The sequence below is a fragment of the Schistocerca serialis genome, chromosome 1 (assembly GCF_023864345.2).
Source record: "Schistocerca serialis cubense isolate TAMUIC-IGC-003099 chromosome 1, iqSchSeri2.2, whole genome shotgun sequence".
In the NCBI taxonomy this organism is placed as follows: domain Eukaryota; kingdom Metazoa; phylum Arthropoda; class Insecta; order Orthoptera; family Acrididae; genus Schistocerca; species Schistocerca serialis.
This window is the reverse complement of record NC_064638.1, coordinates 570,619,104-570,637,114: the sequence shown is the minus strand read 5'-3', so window position 1 is coordinate 570,637,114 and position 18,011 is coordinate 570,619,104. Positions and strand designations below refer to the sequence as shown.

The following is an 18,011-nucleotide window of genomic DNA, read 5'->3' as shown; positions in this document are numbered from 1 at the left end:
TGTTGAGTCCCATAGTGCTCAGAGCCATTTTTTTTCTGAAAATGACGATCTATCCGATGATCCTGGCGATAATTTTGAACAAGAGGACAGTGGTGGAAGTAATGTTCGACGTTTTATACCATACGGTACACTGGATGCTGAGAAGTCTAGACGCAAAGCCCGCTAACTGCATGATAAGTGACACTGAGATAACCACGAAACACTCTTCCCATCCAAACGACAATGCAGGGGCAGCGCGAATGTTATTGTTGCGTACTAATTTGTTACAACGCAGCCAGCCTAAAGCTGAATAAGAAAAATGTCCATTCTAATCGTAACAGACTGAAAGGCAACTTTGAATGTCCAGACTGTAAGTCTGATGTCTGTTCATGCCCTGTGCGTCCGGACAGCCACGCCTATTGGGCATTTACCGGGATTTGCACCCGAAGACAACATGAAGTTAGCTGCTTTTGAAACCGAACACTATTTTCAACAGCCGTGTTTGTTCATGCAATTGATATTGCATGTGTAAATGCATGGACTGAGTAAGGGAAAAACGCATCAGAATTGTTCCTAAAAATAAGAAACTTGATTTGCTTCACTTTAAGGCAACTGTGGTGAAAGTACTGATAGATAAGCCAAGCTGCCAGGAAAAGGGGGCGTCCCACTGGTGAGTCCAATGCCACTTCCAAACGAGTTAATTCGGAAGTTCGTCTAGAAGCTGATATTTGCTTGGACAACGTTGAAAAAAAAAAATCATTTGACAGGTGCAAGAAACTGGGTTGCAAGGGCAAAAACAAATTTTATTGTGTAAAATTTAGCATTCACTTATGTCTCGATAGAAAAAACAACTGTTTGTCTGATTATCATTCTTCACAAGTGTAAAACCATAGTTTATGTATTTTTATGAAATAAAATCAAATAAAATACTTCGAGTTTTCGACTTATACTGGCAGACACTTGAACACAATGTCCTCATTTGGGGACGCGTTGTAACTCCTCTTGGGGGCACCTCGGAATATTTTATACATCTGAAAAATACTAATTTAATTCGAAGAACTAAATAGCAAAGCCATGATTTTTTCAGGAAAAAAATAATTCGTGACCGAAAAGGTTAAGGTCATCTATTATATCTGATCACGAATAACACACACAAAAATACTACGTAACACTCAAAATAATAGTAATAACTTTAATTATTAAGAAAAATAATTGACGGTGGTGGTGGTGGTGGTGGTGGTGGTGGTGGTGGTGGTGGTGACAAAATAATGGAGGAATTAAGAATATTAATTGGTTATTACATAACGAACTCGATGATGATAATAATTTGCGTTATTAACACAAGTAGCAATTCCCAATCCTTACTAATATTATAAATGCGAAAGAAAGTCTGTTAAGCTTTCACGACTAAAACGCTGAACCGATTTTGATTAAATTTGGTATGCAGATAGCTTGAACGATGAGGAACAAGACAGGCTACTGTAGAAAGTACGTAGTCAACACATTTATTGATTTGAAGAATATAACGTGAAATATGGAACAATAGTTACTCTTCGAAATATCTGTGTACTCTTTGAACTTTATTATTTGTGAAAATGCTTTTAATGTTTGATATTGTCTATGTAATAAGATTCAACGTGATGAATACAGTGCTTACACAATCCTGTACGTGTTTAATCCACACTTCCGTTCTAATATCAGTCACAAACCAATTGCATTTTAGCCACTGATCGTTACGCGTCTCGTATAGCTTCTAAGACTCGTACTAACTACAGTCAGTTGTTGGTGATCTTGTGGTCAGTGTTCTTAGCCATTGTCCCTGGGTCCCGGGTTCGGTACTCATTGCGGCCGAATTTTTTCCACTCTCGCCTGAGTGTGTGTGTGTTGTTCCCATCGTTTTACTGTCATCGACGGGCAAGTTGCCTAAGTAGCATCAAATAGAAGAAAGACTTGTACCAAGAGCCCGAACTTACCGAACGGGGTCTCCCAGCCAATGAAGCCATACACACATTTTACTTCATTTTACTCATATGCAAGGGCAGTATGACAGGTGGTGGTGGTGGTGGTGGTGGTGGTGGTGGTGGTGGTGGTTGTTGTTGTTCTTGTTGTTGTAACAAAATAATGGAGGGCATTAAGAATGTCATTGATTAGATTAGCAGTTCTGAAGCCTTGTTTGATATCAGAAGTAATGGAAGGGATGGTGAAAGAGGAGAGGATTGGAATGAGTGACAGTGGTTGCTAGGACAGAAGAGGAGGAGAGGAAAAAGGTGGGGGAGGAAGAGTTAACGAGAATGAGCTGCAAGAAGAGACAGTTGTGACAAAGTGGGCCATTAGCTGTCTTTTGGCATACATATTGTTCAGGGCATTGCTGAAGCTTTTCGCATCTCTGTAGAAACTGTATCACCAGGTGATTCTGATGTCCTGCATGAAATCTTCCCTTCCTCTTTGAACGCTTGAGTAAATTCAACGTGGTAATGAGCATTGTGCTTGTATTTTCCTATTTCGCATGAACAGGCAGAAAGACTCGTTATTGGATGATTATGCGGTTGCTAAACAATCACTGGAAGCAGACACATCCACAAAAATTTTAGGAGTACGCGTATGGAGCAATTTAAAATGGAACGACTACATGAAACTAATCGCAGGAAAGGCAAGTGCCAGATTGAGATACACTAAAAGAACGCTGGAGAAATATAGTCTATGCACAAAGGACATAGTCGACAAAAATCCTCATTCTATCAGCACGCAAATATTGCATGTCATTCTGTTATCAGTGCCAGATAGAATTGACAGAGGAACCAGAGAAGATCGAAAGAAGAGCAGCGAGTTTCCGTTAGAGGTTAATTTAGCAAGCACGTAAGCGTCGCAGAGGTCGGCAAACACCAGTAGCGTTCACCGCAAGAGAGGTGATTTGCATCACGGTGTAAAAATTCCGAGAGCATACGTTCGTAGAAGATTCAAGCGACACATTGCTTCCTCCTGCTTATCTCTCCTAAAAAGACCAAGCAGGTAAAGTCAGAGATATTCGAGGTCACACAGACGCTTACCAGCAATCGTTCTCCCCCTGAAATTTTTGTAACCGGAACAGAAAAATAGGAAGTGACAGCAGTATACAAAGCACCCTCCGCCACACACTGTAAGGTGGGTTGTGGAGTTGGGGCCAGTGAAGGCGATTTGCGAACTGGGTTGTTTCAATTTAGCCTGAAGGTGGTCTTACAGTCTGCAGCCAAATTTGTTTTAAGTGTTTGTTATAATGTAATAACGCCAATGAAACATTGGGAATCCTACGATACCAGCGGAATCAATATCTCTGTTTACATAAAAATGAATTCATGTTCATAAAAATTATTTAACGTTTAAATGTTTATATTCCATGTATTGAAAACAATGTTGAAGCGTTTTACAGAAAACATTTCTCTGACAAAGCTGTAAACTTCTTGCTTTGCGTTGTATCTCTGTTCTTCTTCGTTCTTTACGGACTTATGCAAGTAGTCGTTTGTGTGTCCACAGGAAGCAGATATGTTATCGGTTGTATTTGTTCAAATTGTGCTGTCATAACATGTGAAATGTTGCAGAATACAAACGTTTAAAAGTTCACATACTTTACTTCATTCAGTATATCGAGAATCACCCGATTTTCACAATCCTTTCGTCAGTCAATTTTCTCCGTTCGAGAAGAGGATCCACAGATACTATCATGCCTCTAAAGAAGACAATGAAGAAATCAAAATACTCAGCTAAGTGACATTTCATCTTTTAATATGTGGATGTGTACTTCAGTGCAGCTAACTTCAAAATAATAACTAATGCCTGTATGTGACTGTAGGCTTTCCCGTCGTAAACTATTAATGAAGGTTTCTCGGGTCTCCAGCCGGGTGATAGCGTTGATAACTCGCGACGTTAAGGGAAGTGTCATACTACCCATCTTCTGGCGAAGGTGGGTAGTATGACACTTCCCGAAACGTCGCGAGATATCAACGCTATCACCCGGCTGGAGACCCGAGAAACCTTCATTAGCTAATGCCTGGTTTGGAGACAAGCCATGTAATATGTAGCACTGATGAGGATGAGGAATAGACCAATAATATACATGGTAGGTCACTGGCAGTAAAACAGTAATCCAGGTTAGAGTGTAGATGCTGCACACAGAGACAACATATGACGAAATTCCGTATTCAAACGTTTCTATGTAAGTCTTACCGAATGAGATGTTGTAGTGGCAAACATTGGCTCGCATTCTGAACGACGGCGGTTGAAATCCCCTTGTGGGGCAATGTACACCGGTAGGTGAAGCCAGCTATCCAGCCATGGCAAGCAACCTATCTGTTTCAGAATAAGACACTGCCCCTAACAGAAGACTTTATATACTGATGAAAGGACCACCTAGTCTATAATACATGTAGCGTAAAAATCACTATACGGTACATTGTAACTGAGTACATTTTATATCTTGAGGAAAGAACAGGAATGAGTTAGGACCTTCACTGGGTTTTAGTTGACGATGAGGCGAGTGTTGTACAGCTTTTAAAATTTTGTTAATTGTCTGGACTCAAGCCTAAGATCACATGTTGGTTTTCACGTACCGCAGAGTGATGCAGTGATTGCCCAGTCAGTTCATCAGATTTTAACGTGGGTGCTAAAGACCTTGACGTCATGTGTCCAAACAATCCTATCAGCAGCAAACGCTGCCTGGCCGTTCAGGTTCTTTTCTGCGATTTCTCTAAATCACATAAGGTGAATGCCAGGATAATTAATTTGAATATGACGACCGATTTCCTTCATCGGTAAGAGTTTGTGATCCAGTCTCCTCTCATATTGTGAAGCTCGGAAAAGGTGCGATTGTTCATATCCCGTCTGTGGCATACACCTCTACAAAACTGTAGCCTGGTCATTTGTAGGTATCTTAAGTACTTAGTCACTCCATTTTCTTATCGTCGACCTGCGGTAGTCACGGAAATGAACCATCCCGTTGAGGGTACAGGCGCTCCTCTCCTGTGTTTCCTGCGCACTAATTTCAAAGACCTTCACTCCCAACCCGGCCGCCTAAGCAGCATCCTCCTCTAGCGTCTGTCGGTGACACGGCTCTCTTTTAGGGAATCCTGTCCCTGGAAATATGCAGCCCAGCGGCCCACAGCAGCCAGCGAATTAATGAAGCAGCCATGGGCTGCGGGTCCCAGGGCTGCCCGCTCCTCTTCAGTTCCTACTGCCACTCCGGGTAGGCCCCCGCTAGAGGCGCTCTATCGTCTGAAGTACGAGGCGTGTCTTTCAACTACGTACCGTTTTGAAATTAAAAAAAGACGTGCTAAGATATCTGAATTTTATTTTTACATGAAAGCCTGTACTTTAATCTACTTTTCCACATAATTTCCGTCAATATTGAAGCACTTGTCATAGCGTTGTACCAGTTTTTGAATACCCTCCTCACAGAAGTCTGTCGCCTGACTTGTTAACCACTGTATCATCACTGTTTTGACTTCGTCATCGTCTTGAAGACGCTGACCGCCCAGGTGGTTCTTCAAGTGCAGCAACAGATGGTAGTCACTGGGCGCTGTAGGGAGGTCAGATTCATCCAGAGAAGTGAAGTTTAAGCAAACAATTTCTGCCCGGAAAGTCATGTGCACAGTTTTTTGGGACAGAAAAGAAGCTTTGCTTGTGGAATTTCTGCCACGTAATGAGACAATCAATGCAGCAGGTTGTAAGGGGTCCGTAGGCCCTTACCATAACTTTGCACTCGGCACAGGTCAATAGGGCGAACAATCGATTGTGACGTTTGCGAGTGCGAGTGTCGAGATACGCCAGAGTGGTTGGCGGGAATAGTGTGTGTGTGTGGGGGGGGGGGGGGAGGGGGGCGGGCATTATTGGAATACAGGGTTTTTAACCGAGAAGGGTGTCACCATCGCCGTGGTTAGATCCCTAAATAATAAATAAATACCGAGAAAGTAGGAAGTATCTTCATAAAAGTGATCAGTGACGCTACTAGTGCCGATATTTAGTTTCGCGTCTACCGCGCCGGCGTAACCTTGGATTGCAGTGTTGGATGCAGTGATGGATTAGCGTGTGACGATAATGGCAAATGAAGAAAGCTTGTGCTGAGATTAGCCGTAATTAGATATGTATGACGAAGGCAGTGGCTGTCTCCTTTTTGTGTTTTGAGAAGAATATAAGTTCGTAATTAGTAAAACTGTGTTGGTGTTCCTTATCATACATTCAGTATTATAGTATTGAACAGGACGAACTGGAAAGTAACAACTTCCGTAGCAGTCAGTTCCGATTACCAGCCCCATTAGGTTCACGGTGATGTTAATAATAAATATTGGGCTGCTGTTCGATCAGATCAGGTCGGGATAAAAACGGAGGTGTTACAAGGTTACTGTAAGACATTGCACAATCTGCGCCGTTCAATTCAGAACAAAAGACGTGGCAAGTTCCGCATGTGGCGAATCAGACCAAAGATCTCATCACATCTTTTCGATAGGAAACTCAAGATCATCCTCCGTACAGCCCCGATCTTGCGCCCAGTGACTACCATCTGTCCCTGCACTTCAAGAAACACCTGGGCGATCAGCGTCTTCAGGACGATGACGAAGTCAAAACAGTGGTGATGCAGTGGTTAACAAGTCAGGCGGCAGATTTATGTGAGGAGGGTATTCAAAAACTGGTACAACGTCATGACAAGTGCCTCAATATTGACGGAAATTATGTAGAAAAACAAGGTACAGGCTTTCGTGTAAAAATAAAATTCAGATATCTTAGCACGTCTTCTTTTAATTTCAAAACAGTACTTACTTAAAAAACACGCCTCGTAGTTTAACAGAAAAACAGGTCTCGGGAGAAGGCTACTTCGGTTACCGCGCAGGCGCCATATCCCCTGCTCTCCATTCAACTTCGAATATACGTTAGTCGATGCTGTTCCAGCCGCATCGATGACACGCAGTGATTCTGATGCGCGACCCGTCCTCCTAACACCTTCACACCTACCAAGGACAACCTTAACGTAGTAATTCACTGGAAATCCAATTTGATGTTACTGTCGCTTGCCAGAAATGCAACAATAATGTCCTCTTGTTTCACGTTCTTCGTTGCCCTGCAAGAAAATCATTTCGCTAATTACCATTCTCTAGCCCTTCGTATTACCGTGCACTCGTAGAATTACCTTAGGAAACGACATATTCTGTTGGTGCAAGCTTCGTGCCAAAAACACTTCAGCATGAGGTACGTAGTAAGGTGAACGTGTGCGTGCCCTTACCGACATTCCATTGCTTGGTACGCCAGACGCGCCCGCCTCTCCTTGTCTGGCACCTGTCTGAGAACTTGACCTTGTCCTCGGGAGCGGTTGCAGCACGTGGCCGCCTCCGGAGCACACACACATTATAATCTCTCATCGAGGGTTCAATGGTCTGCAAATCGCTGGGGAGTCCAGGAAGTTGAACGTGCTCACCTCGAATTCACGGACTGGTCCCGACGCCGCACACAAGCGTACGATCCGTTCAGCCATCTTTACACAAAGGCACGTTCGTAAAATATACAAAGCGTTTCAGAAGGAAGAATAACTATTTTAGCAGGCGATAGTACGGACGATTTCGAATAGTGTTATATGTGTCTCCAGTTGCTAGCAATTACAGGAATACAGCTGATTACAGAGTGCTTTTGATTTCTCTGTTGGTAATACAGTTGCTATAGGTTAATTTACCGATGTCATATTTTTCTTGAAGTTATAGTTGTGAAGTTGTGCTCTTTACACAACTATTTTTGGCTAATTCTGCTGTATCGTTTAAGCATGCCTTACCTATTTACAAATTTATGCCGATACAGTATTTCCATAAGTTTTTTTGTAGTGGAAACACTGTTGCTACTTATTAGCGAATACAGTTACGATTTCCTAACCGCACAATGCAAGATTCAAGCGTTTGTAATCGTATTTTCACTAAACTGGACAGTACCCAACAGTCACATTTTTTTTTGAACGTGCAAAAGAACATTGTGTATGACGTAGATAGCATTATTCAGTTGATATAACGTAGTCAGTCAACAAGCACACGCAGGATTGCTACTCGAATCAATTGGCGTTGCACGCACGCACGCACGCACAACAAACAAACAAACAAACAAACAAGTGGCAGACATGGACAATCGCTATCCTTACCACTTATAGCGATTCAACGCCTTACAGACAGAAATCAAGAGGGACGATTGGAATTGTTTCCTTTGCTAATTGCAAATTGCTGAATAATCCGATTAATTCTGCTTACTTCTAAAGCCACTTTCCCTCGTGACGGTATCAGTAACATTCGTAATTCAGATTAGTGGTCCTACGAAAACTCAATTGCATTTGTGGGGACACATTTTCAAGAACTCTTCTCTGTAAATGTGTTATGTGGAGTAACACACAATCAACTCATTGAACCTGTTGTGTTAACAGCCCCCCTCTATCTAGATTTTTCTTAAAAACAATCTTCCACAGTTATTCGAAGAGTTTCTTTTGGTTACAAGGAAGGGTGTGTCCTTGCAGCATGATGATGCCTCTGTATTTTATAGCTGCATCCAAACCTAACATTCCCCGGAAGACGGGTCGCCGGAAACGGTCGCGTTTATTTTTCCACCGAGGACCGTGGACTTCGCCGTTTCAGATTTTCGCTCGTCGGCGTGGTTGAAAGGCGATGTCTACAAAGAAAAAGTAAACATAAGAGACGAATTGATCGTTAGGATTATGAATAGAGCTGACATGTAGAACGCAAAAGACGACCTCAGTGTAGCTACGTTCGGTAAGCACTTTCTGTGGATATTTGCTTGAGTCACTTTGTAACAGTTGAACAGCGAAATCTCTGTGACCAACAAAAGCTGAACACGTCATACATGTGGAAGAGTTGATTCGAATTAGTCTATAGTACCAGCTCTTTAAATATTTTCTGCTTCTCCTGAGGCACTATCTCATTGTGTAATACATCTACATACATACTCCGCAAACCACCGTACTGTGCATGGCAGGGGGTACTTTGTATCACAGGTAGTCATTTCCCCTCTTATTCCATTCGCAAACAGAGCGAGTGAAAAACGACTATCTAAAAATCACCGTACGAGCGCTAATTTCTCCCATCTTATCTTCGTGGTCCTTACGCGAAATGTACGTTGGCGGTAGTCAATTCGTTCCGCAATTGGCCTCAGATACCGGTTCTCTAAATTTACGCAATAGTGTATTGCGGAAAGAGTATCATATTACCTCCGGGGATTCCCATTTAAGTTCACGATGCATATCCGCAATAATAACGAAATATTCGCTCTGCAGCAGAGTGCGCGCTGGTATGAAACTTGATGGCAGATTTGCACTGCTAAGCCATGTCTTCGCAATATCTTTTCTTGCAGGAGTGCTAGTCTTTAAAGTTTCGCAGGAGAGCTTCTCTGAAGTTTCGAAGATAGGTGACTAGGTACTGGCGGAAATAAAGGCGTGAGGACGAGTTGTTTGGCTAGCTGTCTGTAGAGCGCCTGTCAGCGAAAGGAAAGGATCCCGAATTCTGGTCTCGGTCCGGCACACCGTTTTAATGTGCCAGAAAGTTTAATCTCGTAATACGTGCGTGCCGATCGAACTTACCGGTAACAAATGTATTCATTTAATCCGACTTGGTGGGGATGCCAAACATACAAACATTATTCAAGAATGGGTCGCGCTAGCGTTCTATACGCCGTAGCCTTTGTGGATGAGCTAAACTTTCCCAAAATTCTCCCAATAAAAGGAAGTCGAGCATTCGCCTTCCTTACTACCAACCTGAAGTGCTCATTCCATTTCAAATCGCTTTGCATCGTTACGTTTAGATATTTAACGTAAGTGACTATCAATACTGTATTCGAAGTTACACCTCTGTCTTTCCTACTTATCCTCATTAACTTATATTTTTATATTTTTCTGCATAGTATAATAAGTTTTAACGTGGCATATGAAAGACCTATTAGTTATTTCTTAATGATATCATACAATTAGTTTTCTATTCATAGCGATAACTTTTCTACTTCTTCTTCTTACACAATATTGGTTTCAAAATTTTCGTTTCGATTTGTTTTTACACGTTGTTGTGTTCTCTATATACATCATTTGTTAAGATCATAAACATGTTTCTGGACTCGCATTCGGTAGGACGACGGTTCAAACACGCGTCTGGCCATCGTCATTTAGGTGTTCTGTTGTTTCCCTAAGTCGTTTCAGGCAAATGCCGGGATGGTTCCTTTGAAAGGGCACGGCCGCTTTCCTTTCTCATCTTTCCTTAATTCGAGCTTGTGCTCCGTCTTCAGTGACCGCGATGTCGACGGGACGTTTAACACGCGTTTCCTCCTCCTCCATAAATACGTTCTTCATTGTGGACGCCACAGCAATGGGTTTATTGAATGAATAAAGCATTGTACCACTAAGATCTAAATAAGTAAAGCCTGCAAAATGTAGCCTTCATTTCAGTCCTAAACATGAGTAGAGATATAGGTAGTAAAGCACATATTATTAAAATTTAAATGCAAATATTAATGTTAGTTAGGGTAAAGGTATTTTGTTTCCACAAGTGATGGCACACTGTGCAAATATACTAATGTTGAAATTTGTACTTTTCTACTTATATCGCGTACACACAATAATTTTTTTCAGCTTAGCAAAACGTTGATAAATATTATGGCATAAACTAATAAGTGGGTACACACAAATATTGCAGTAGGAGCCTTGAACCTAAGTCAACACGGAAACAGACAATTTGCACAGGGCGAGGCATGCTCGGAAAGTAAGGTGACTGTTGGACTTCGATCATGATTGATGACTTTTGATTATGTCTTGGCACAGAAACCATCAACGTGTAATCACATGTGTAGTATTCACATAATAGAGAAAAATGTTTCTGTAAAGTCGTTTGTAATCGAACAGCTAATTAGAACGAGAATGCCAGAACAGTTCCTCTCGCGGGCAATTCTCACACTAACTCATAAACAGACGTGTCAAACTATCCGCCATCACAGTTCAAAGTCACGGTCCGGTGTACAGTTTTAATGCGCCGGGATGATTCAAAACAGCACACATCCCGCTGCAGAGTGAGGACATTCATTCCGGGAACAACCTCAGCGCCGTGGCTACGCCGTTTTTCTGTGATAGCCTTTCTTCCAAGAGTACTAGTCACGCAGGAGAACTTCAGTGAATTTGGGAAAGTAGGAGAATGTGCTGGAAAAATTGATTGAGGTTCTAGGTCATGAGTCGTTAGTGGATAGCTTATTCGGTAAGAGCGGTCCCAGTGAAATGAAAGTTTCTGATTTCCAGAACAGATACAGTAGATCATTTTAACCTGCCAGCAAGTTTCGTAGCACAGTACATGGTTGTGGGCGCTAGGCGTTTGTGGTACTCTATCCTTTTCGTGTAAAGTTCACGTGTGAAGCAGGATATAGATGACCACCCGCAGATAAACTTATCATACGTGCCTGGACACGCCTGTGTAATGCGGAGTCCACCGCTAGATATCAATAGAGGACCAGCTGTAGAGAGCCTGTATACAGAGAGAGTGGCCATAGGTGAAGTTGCCCGTGATTGGTTGATTAGCTTTGGCGCCATTTTTCTGCCAAACGTTTCTCGCGCTTCCTATGTTCGCCGTGCTTTTGAGTTGAAGTTCAGAGGACTTTTGGAAACGATTAAAAGGTATTTGAATTATTTAGACACTTGTTATGCGTTGTGCACGCATGTTCGATTTGCTTGCATATCGTTTTTAGTACGTAATTAGCGTTTGCGTGCATACTGGTAGCATCACAAGCTTTTCTGAAGCCAATATCTGAGTCCTTGCTGGAAACGGAAAGTTCCTGTAATTTTTGTGCCATGCTCATTCGACTTTATAGCGTCAAACTTTATTTCGTTCCGAATCAGAACACTAGGCATTATTTTGGTTTCAGTATTATTGCCTGACTGTTGACACAGGCAAGTTGTAAGCACGTTTTCCGCAGTTGTCGTGGTTGCTGAAACATTATTCGTAGTAAATAATTGTACGCACTGCTGAATACAGTTTTTAATAGGCCTACTTACTGTGGGGTAGAAGGGATACGGTAGTTTTCTTGTTATATTTGGTCGTTATTACAGTAGGCTACATTTAACATTACCTGATTTTTGTAATCTTTTTAGTTTGTTATCTACGAGAGGTATTCAATGTATATGAAAGAAAGTCGTAAGCAGTTTGAAGACGTGACAAGAAGTACTAACACGTCTCACACTTTTTGCATGTCACAAGTAAACAACTGCTTACGACTTTCATTCATCTGACGTAATACAGGTACATTAAATCTTTAGCGTTATGCACTTCCGATACAAAGCAAATGTTATACACTATATTTTTTATTTACACTACTTTCATTGCAATATATATATAGTAAACGAACTTTAAAGGAGATAAATGCAAGTAAAGAATAATTTTTACAGCCAGTGTATCAAATTTTCCTGTGCTTTGCGTAGTAGGCTACTATGAGTATATTATAGTTGTAAAGAAAAGCAGTTAACGAATAATTTCGCCATATTGTCTTGTGCTTTTGATTCGGTGGGTGTGTACTCCACTACTGGCCATTCAAAAGTCCCGCCCGCAGTTTGGCAGGAAAATGGCCGCCGTATCGTCCGGTTGGCTACTCTCTCCCTATACAGGCTCTCTAACCAGCTGGTGCAAAGGGACGTGGGGAGTTTTGTGTTGTCATTAGAAAAACAGTAACACCAGATTGGTCGTCAGGAGAGGTCAGTGATTTCAAGTATGGACTAATAATTGGGTGTCACCTGAGTAATAAATCCATCAGGGACATTTCAGCCATTCGCCGGCCGATGTGGCCGAGTGGTTCTAGGCGCTAAAGTCCGGAACCGCGTGACCGCTACAGTCGCAGGTTCGAATCCTGCCTCGGGCATGGATGTGTGTGATGTCCTTAGGTTAGTTAGGTTTAAGTAGTTCTGAGTTCTAGGGGACTGATGACCTCAGAAGTTAAGTCCCATAGTGCTCAGAGCCATTTTTCAGCCATTCAAATTGTTCATGCTGACTGTTGGTCGTGATTTGAAGTGTAAACGCGAAGGAACAACCAAAGGTAAACGAAGACCAGGCAGGCCTCTTGCATTAACGGACAAGGATCGTTGAGCGTTGCCGATAGTAGTTATGAAATGTGCCGAAGGAGTCACTCGTGAGTTCTAAAGTGCTACTAGCAGTACAGGTAGCACATGACTGTGCGTAGGGAGTTAAAAAGAGCAGCGTATCATGGTTGAGAAGCTCCTCATAAGCCACACATTTCAATTGTCAGAGCTAAGCTGTACTTGATGTGATGTAAGGAGCGGAAGTCGCAGGACAGTGAGTAACTGGAAACAAGTTATTCGGAGTGATGAATCACGCTGTACCCTGAGGCAATCCAGTTGAAGTATTTGGGTCTGGCGAACGTCTGCAGAACGTTCCCTGACGTCATTTGCCGTACCAACAGTGGTGGTGGTGGTGGTGGTGGTGGTGGTGGTGCGGGTGTGGAACGGGGTATTTTTCTTGGTTAGGTTGTGACATCCTTATTGTGCCTAAGTAACCGCTAGATGCGGAAGAATATGAACATATTTTACAGCATTCTTACTGAGTACAGAAGAGGAACAGTTCGGCAACGATGATTATTTATATCAGCATGACACTGAATCCTGTCATAAAGTAGCACTTGTGACGCCGTGGTTTGTGGACAATGATATTCCTGAAATGGACTGCCCTGTCCAGAGTTCCAACCTCAACCCAATGGAATACCTTTGGGATGAGTTAGAACGTAGACTTCTCTGCAGACCCCAGTGTTTAAAATCACTACCTTCTCTGTGTTCCTCTCTTGAAGAATGGGCTGCCGTTCCTCCACAGACATACATAGTTCAAGCAGTCGTAAAAGCAAAGTGCGCACAGTATTAGCGTCCACTAATAGGCGCCAGGAAACTTTTTATCAAATAGCAAATATATACAACCTGCCTCCCCCCTCCATCCGTTAGTCTTTCGCTACGCGTGATGTACGAAGGAGGCGACACAGCCGCTCAACCTTGATTACTGGCGCTTTAAATTAACCTTACAGGGTTTCGTAAGAACAATTTAATTTCTGGATTAGTGAAGTAGTGGATCCTTTCAGCTTTACAGCCGGAACGACACAGGTCTCTCCGCAGTCCTTTTTAACATAGCACTGCATAATCTGCTATAAAAATAGACAATAGAGGTGCAAAAATTACGAAATCCGGTCAGATGCGTGCGTATGCAGATGATGCTGCAATTATGGCATGAGATACAGACACCCTTACAGAAATGTAGAAAGCAATCAAAACAGGAGGCGCAACTCACTACAAATGAAAACAAGGCAAATGTCCAATTCGAAGGCTGGAACACCACAGCATGGCCTGAATAACTCTAATAAATATTTTAAATATTTCAGCTGCTTCCAGTACAGAGGGTCCTTTTGCCCAATGAAAAATAAAAGCAAATTCTTATGGCATGTTAGACTGGGAGTCCTCAGTTAGGATAAAATAGAAGACACTGTATTAGGAGAAAGGTTTCGAGCGGAAAATGACCTATTAAGTGAATTTATAGGTATGTACGAATTCTGATTATAAGAACAACAATGTTAAGAGTATATTATTCCCTTGTACAACCATTTGTTAAAAGTGAGTCGCTAATGACGACAGAAGAGATTATAAACAATCTAAGGACTGTTGAAGGAATAATCCTACGAAAAATCTATGGGTTTGTTAGACGTTCGGACAATGATAAAAGCATGCATCGCAACAGTTTATACAAGGGAAACGTAGAGCAAAATTCAACAAAACTCAGAGAAAATGCTCCTAGGGCGGTATGAAGGACGTGACAATCCATGAGACGCTCAAAACAATAATGGAAAAGATTATGCTCAATCAGAAGGAAGGGCCGGCCAAGAGAAGATGCCTGTACAGTGAGCTGGCTGACTTCACCAAATGAGAGAAAAGCAGAAAACAAATATGTGGAACCAGATTTTTAGGGAGACCAAGGCCAATAAAGAGTTGTAGTGCCAAAAAGGTGATGGACCCACAACTCACCTACAGTAACGAATCGGCACACAAAACCATTGCTTTGTTCCCAAAATAGTCACAACATTCTTTTTCGCATGTGCTTTTAACCAGAATTCAACAGATGCTAAGCCAAACCCTCAGAGATTTCTCAAGTTAATTCTTCGTGTAAAATGGTTCAAATGGCTCTGAGCACTATGTTCTTAACTTCTAAGGTCATCAGTCGCCTAGAACTTAGAACTAATTAAACCTAAGTAACCTAAGGACATCACACACATCCATGCCCGAGGCAGGATTCGAACCTGCGACCGTTGCGGTCGCTCGGCTCCAGACTGTAGCGCCCAGAACCGCACGGCCACTCCGGTCGGCGTGTAAAATGGTTTGTTCGTTTTATTATGACATGCTTTTCGCGTCTGCATAACCTTCAGCTGCTGTTGATTTATGGAAGCACCTACATGTATGCTCTTCCCATTACTGATCGCGCCTTCTCGTTCATTCGCGTATGGAAAGAGAGGAGAAAATTACTGAAAGCCTCTTTGTACGCCATCTTTCATCTCAACTTTTCTGTATGGGGCCCTGTTCAAAAGACACAGTGAAAGGTGGATATGAGACAGCAAAATTGTAAAACAACATTTAAGAATCACTCGTTCTGTAAAGTCATTATCAGCCTTAGACGAGAAGACTGCAGCGTCTCTTCCGAAAATTTCCATATAATTTCTTTGAGAAGATTTACCTGTGGCTTGAACCATTCTGTTACTATCCTGGTGGCATTTCTCTCAGTTCCTTCTATACTGTACAACTGATGGAGACCTAGAATCGGGTAGTCCTAATTATTTCTCTGAAAATCTTCAATACGCTCCTCTGCATGTGCGCTACCCTTACCAATAATGCTCGCAACAAAGTATGATCTTTCCTCTTCCTTCCCACGACGTATGTCCATTCTCAATTTCGGTTCGTAATATTGCTTCCTTCCCGAGCATTAACTGTAGCGCAGTACTCGTGCATGCGTTTCCGGCGTTCTTTTCTCTTTTGAATCCACGCCTTCCGTGTCTTCGGCTTATCTTGGAAACCTTCGTGTGTTCGCAGTCTTTCCTACAGTGGATCATGCTCCTGGGTATTTTCATGAGAAATCACCATTTCTCCTAGATCTCTTTCAGTTCCTATGAAACATGTACATTCGGTTTTTCTTTATCTTGAAATTAGGTAAATATCCTTTTAGATATCCTTCTTTTTCTCATTCGTGTCACATACAGAATCCTGTCCCATATCTTCTTTATGTGCTTACATACAGTATTTCTTGGTTGTAATGGCTTCTATACTCGATGTTTCATTTGGTGGGATCCAGGATTGTTCTCAATTTTTTCTTTGGCCTAAAGCTTCTCCAATAGACATTTCTTCTTCATGGCAAGAGTATCTACCGGATATCGGGCCTCTGGTTGAATAATAGTGCAGTTGTGCGAAATTTTGGCGTTTGACGACATCGATCTTCATTGTAGATGCCATTTTGTTACTGCGTGACACGAAGGTTTCTTTCTGTGATAGGTTAGGCTGTTTGCATTCACGCAGGCATTTAAACTTTTACGGCAGCTTAATTATTCCTAGTCCCAACCTCCAATTCTCTCAGCGCTGATTTTATGTTCTCGATAAAGTGCACCTTCTGAAAGGAGATGAGAAGCCTCAGCCTTCGCTGCCTCGCTCTTCAGTTTTAAGAAGTCTGAAAATGTAACTAGTTCTGCAAAGGCTAGACGGTTGATTGTCAGACTGATACACTTGTAACCTATTATTATTTCCTTGCTCAATGTAATTTGAGAGAGATATTGATCATATTAAACATGCATCAGCATTTTAAAACTTTGTAATTCTATTTCAGTGCAGTCCAAAAAAAAAAAAAGACAGTGGCTCATTGGTAAAGTACCGGACTATAAATCAAAGTACTCGGGTTCGATAGGCGGTCAGTCCAAGACCAGCCTGTGAGTTCTCTTCTTTCACCTCTCACAAAGAGTGTTAACGTGTAAAATGCCGAGCTACACAGTGTTACGGAGTCCACGATAGCTGTAGATCTCAGCACCGATAGAACTTAGGGTTCCTTTACCTTTTTCTAAAAGATAAAAAACTTTTACGGCCAGAATGCTACGTATGACAGAGCATCCTAATATTAATATTTTGGGCTCAGGAACCCAACTGAACTAATATTTCAGGCAGACGAGATCGTAAATATGCAACGCTTCCGAGTAATGTGTATGTAAACTAATTATCATGGAAACCAACGCCTACTTTACTTTCATGTCTGGCGGCTGCCTTCGTCTATTGGCGCGTACGCACTAGCCCAACGAAGGAAAACTAACGACAGCCGATGGATTCAGCCGAACGTTGCTCATCAATGCACTGGCATTCGGTCTGTCATCCTCAGCAAACCAAAGGGTTGGGACCAAGGGATTCGGACTTGAGGAATCGCAGTTGGCTCTGCTAACTTTCCGAGGTTGCTCCCATTTTGTTGTTGTTATAAAGCGGCGTTTTAAAAACAGTTGCGTCGGCCCATGTGATGGAACAAGGGGATTTACTCGTCGTCGCATGTGCAGCATTTATTTTACTGCAAGAAACTGATCACGAAAAAGCAAGAAGAAATGACGTTGGTGGACGGCGTCTCTTCTAAAAATTAGGGAGCAAAGTGATAGGAAAAAATTGTATGACCTTAAAGCTGATGTGGAATGTGGGCTATTTCATAATTTTTTGCGAACGATTGCTACAGTTTTACAATTGTTATTGAATTGTGTAGGGCCTGAAATTTCCAAAGATGACACCTTTTTCAAGAGAGCTATACGTGCAGTAAAAAAATACTCGTAAAGATTTTTTTACATCGTGCGCGTTTTCTAACACCTTGTTTATTTACCTCCAAGCGTCTAATTTTGTCGATTTGTTTTTACAGAAGCACTTCATAAGGGTCCATATACATTCCCGTTAAACACGAAACTATCAGCTTTAATGCTGCCTCCGTATCCCACTCCATGCTCCAACAGTT

General features: G+C 42.1%; 1 protein-coding gene across 1 annotated transcript in view; it reads left to right on the top strand.

Annotated features, from left to right (window-relative positions):
• LOC126476194 (CAD protein) overlaps positions 1–18,011 on the top strand; it is a 554,755-nt gene that overhangs the window by 28,812 nt on the left and 507,932 nt on the right. The window lies entirely within an intron of this gene.